Source organism: Phycodurus eques, chromosome 8 (genome assembly GCF_024500275.1).
Source record: "Phycodurus eques isolate BA_2022a chromosome 8, UOR_Pequ_1.1, whole genome shotgun sequence".
Taxonomy (NCBI): Eukaryota; Metazoa; Chordata; class Actinopteri; order Syngnathiformes; family Syngnathidae; genus Phycodurus; species Phycodurus eques.
The window spans coordinates 26738514-26742925 of NC_084532.1; positions in this window are offsets into that span (position 1 = coordinate 26738514).

The following is a 4412-nucleotide window of genomic DNA, read 5'->3' on the forward strand; positions in this document are numbered from 1 at the left end:
AAATAGAAATATGAAAATACAATGACATTAGATTAAATTCAAATAAAATATAGAAAATACAAAATGAAAAATAATTTCTTTTTACACATGACCATTTGTGTGGAATTTTTTTTGTTTTGTTTATACACTTGTATGACCATTAAGATTGTAATTAACAACTGGTCACTTTTTTTTTTTTTTCACTTGCTTGACCGTTCAGAATTTTACTAAACAAATAAATAAATAAATAAACTTATTTTTACAATCATTAAGAATGTTATTAACAGTGGTCAACTTATTATTAAGCTTGTGCGACTGTTAAGAATATTATTAGCAGGTTTTAACTTGTTTTTACACGCACATGACTATGTTCACTTATTTTTACACCCGTGTCAATGTTACCATTAGTAATTCATTTATATTTAAATCTACAAAACATTTAAGAGTGTTCAAATATCACCTGTACTGTTGATAAAAGGTTTTACAATGGTGATAGTTTCTTCAATATCTATTTCCATTATTTCCTATTGGGGGGGAGAAGGCATGCAGGTTGGATCTGACGTTTATTTGTAGCAACAAAAAAAAAAGAAGATAAACCAAGAGTGATGCATGATAATAAGTTACACGCAAGCATTAAGCACACAACAATGGCAAACACACGCTCGCAACCCATTAAAAGGAAGCTCGTGTATTATTCACCAAGTTATTAATTCATGACGGAGCCCATCAGCGATAAACACGTACGGTGTATGTCTAAGACGTAAACGTGAGGAGATAGAGCAACATCACCACATTTTACGGCGTGTTGATTGCTTGGCCTAGATACAACATTATGGATTATTCTTATCCTCGCCTCTCGGGCTGCAGCGATGCATCGTGGGGGCAAAGGCTTTCTTAGTTCACTCGCGTCCGTAAAAAAAATAAAAAAAAGTGCATATTGTGTAGCAGCAGGAATCCACGAGTCACGCTGGGCTCTTTTTTTTTTTTTGAGACTCTGCTATAATCCCAGTGCAGCGGAAGATCTCATGGGGAGAACACAATGCATTCTGGGAGGCAAGACGACTTCACGTTTAGTAGGAAATGATGAAAATCAAAATATCGCATTTTAGCATGTGTAAACTTATTTTTTGTGTTCAATTTTTGACGGATTCGACAGACTTTTTCAAGGACGTTAGCATTTTGAGCTAGCAGCAGGATACTTAAATTTAACAGTGATTCTGAAAGTGTGGTACGTAGGCGCCCTCTAGTGGTAAGTGAAAGCATCACTGCCTAAGTACAGTTCAGTTGTACTTGTAAGTACAATACATTTGCATTTAAGCTTTAAGAACTGTTTGTTTCTCAACATTTATTTAGGTACAGTTGTTATTTAACTTACACGTGCAATACAGTTTAATTGAATTTAGTACAGTTTTGTTCATGTTGTATCTGTGCATAATGTTACAGTGGCTTACAATGATTATTAAATATGCTTTTTAGGAATGAAACCTCTGTCTCAGTTTTGGTAAATGGTTAGACCTACTATGCTTCTATATTTTATTGTTGCTCATTTTGGTGGTACCCGGGGAGCTAATTATTCTTTAAGATTCAACTTGGTGTTATTAAAAAAAATAAAAATAAAATGACAACCACTGCTTTAACAGAAAATACAAGTACATGACTTACCGTGGAGCAGACTAAGGCGTGCTGGTTGATTTTTGAAGGATTCCATGGACTAGCGGCCACATAGCTTTATCCAAAGTCTTAGCATTGAGAGCTAACAACAACATAGCACTATTAAACAGGCAATGGCTACATTGTGTCCCTTAGAGCAAAAAGTAATTTTTGACAGACTACGTGGCCAGCCGCATAGCTTTACCCGGAGCCGTCGCAATAACGAAGCATTATTTAATGGACAATGTGAGTACATTGCTTACCTCGGCGCAAACAAAGGTGTGTCAGTTGATTTTTTTGGATGAATTCGACGGACTATGCAGATGGCCACATAGCTTTATCCCAAAACTTCGCACTATAAGCTAACAATAATATAGCATTATTGCGTCCACTGCAGTAAAAAGAAATTTTTGGGGGGATTTAACTAATTCTGCTGACCCGCCACATAGCTTTATGAAGAACCGTAGCAACAGCATAACATTATCTAACAACTAATAGTTGCCAGTTGATTTTGGCGGATTCCACGGACTATGTGGATGGTCAACGTATCATTGAATTCAATGTAAAGCCACCAGGAAAGCATTGGTTAGCTGTTCTGTGCTGCGCTGTGCTGTGATTGGTCAGTCTGCGTTTCGGAGGTGCGGCAATTCTGTGTGTGGTAAAAGTGAACACAGTAAAACACCTACCAAGCAAAAGACAAGTATAAGTCAAATGTTTTCACGATTTAGAACATAATTTGCATATGTTTTGTGTGTTATTTCTGTCTAGGAAGTGTTTACAGGGAGGAAGGAGTACATTTTTAAGACATCTTCCTGCTACATGTGCAGAAAGATTGTCTTCCAAACAACAGAGGACTTATAGGAATTATTTATGACAGCTTTATTGAACACGGAGACGACTTGACAGCTCTCAGATGCGAACGGTAAACAACGTTGACAGTGTTGATGAAGGATTTTCAACGCATCTTCCTAAAAATATCACTCAATGGCGTTTAAAGACGCCACCGGACAATGAAACCGACGGGCGATTTGTTGCACAATGAGATCTTTACACCCACAAAATCCTGGAAAAATAGCCGCGGCCATTGAGGCGTCAATCAGTGCCGAAGCTAGCGTTTTGCGACGCGAGGCCACCCGCTCGCCCCATCTCGATCGTTCCGGATCTCAAAACGCCTCGTTGGACCTGGGGACCCCATGCAGCTGTCAATGAAACGTTTGCGACGGTTTTGCATTCCGCACAGCTGCTTGGCGACTCCCACTGGCTTTCTTCTTGGCCTTTTTCGCGTCGACGTTGTCGCGGCGTGAATAGGCGTCAATACTTGAAAGCTGACACCGCAAAAACTTATTTTTGCTACAAAGACCTTTGAAATCTCAATTAAATTAGACTTGGAAAGAGTTAAGTGTTTGGGATTTAACATCAAATGTGTTTTTCTAGAATTGGAGGACATTTTCTTCCCCTTCCATCGTGACATTTCCAATAATCCACGCACAAAATACAGAAATATGCACTTGTATATTTACAGTTGTCCTGCGATAAAATTTAACTGTAGCTGTAGTAAAAGTAATTCCTAAATATTATTCAAAGTCCCTGTAAAGTGAAAATAAATGTCGCAGAAAGTTGCCTTGCCACAGAGAAGAGTGTTACCTGCCAAATTTACCAAGTTTATAAAGTGAGGCAGTCCACACTTGTTTGCTCCAAGGTAAGCAATATATGTCAAATAAGCTGTTGTTAGATGTAAATGCAACGTTATGCAACTACCATGAGGCATAGTTACTATCCGTGGTGCTAATGAACAGTTTGCATACAACACTTCAGCAGGGTGCTAACTTCCGGTCGCCAGGCAAACACATAGCGATAACAATGACAGCATCAAGCGTTTCAAAGTATACTTGCTGTCTGCTGATGTTACCGACCGTGCATGCTATATTTATTACCTTTATAACTGTTAGTTATCCAAGTGTCAGTAAAGTGTGCATGTAACGTTATTTATGTACTGTTCTTGGGTCCTTCAGAATTGTTGCGATGGTGAAATTGTCTCTGCGAAAGTTACCTTTTTCCGTCTCCTTTGTAGAAGAGGATCACTGTTAAAACGTGTTCAAACGAAAATCTGAGTCGACTCGCTGATCACAACGGCCAGCAAACAGCAGTGTTGGCTAGAGGAGTTATGTTTTCCTCTTTGCTAAGTCAAAAGTTCAGATGAAATTTCGGACCTCGAGAAGTACCAGCACTGCCCGATTAAATACACCTGTTACACAGCCACACATTATCACACATTTCAAGAATGAGGTTATTTTTCCGTCAGACGGCGTCGCAGTAGCTTTGAAACAAACGGACAGCGCAAACTCATGCTAACCTTTCCACTGAAATCCTTCATCCGTAAAGTCAAATAAAATCCTATTTGTGATGCTTGTTGGCTTCCAAGTTGTTGTAATTTGACATCACTGTATAATAAAGCTAAATACAGCTCATATAAAGTAAATGACTTACCCTTTGAAGTTGTTGCTACACTTTTCGTCTTGGGCATAACTGCTACTTGGTGACATCACAAAAACGCACAACTAGTCGACATTTATGTCTTTTTCTAATGAGTTATTTGTATATTTATTGTTTCCTTGGGTTCATAACTCACTAACCTTCACATTTAAAAAAAAATATTACTCTTAACACAGGGGTAATACATATTTTCATGAATAATTAATCATGAACTTCTTGGACGTTTGGAGAATCTTACGAGCGGGCAAATAGTTTGGGTCACGTGCCGCGGGCCACACCCGGAAGAAGGA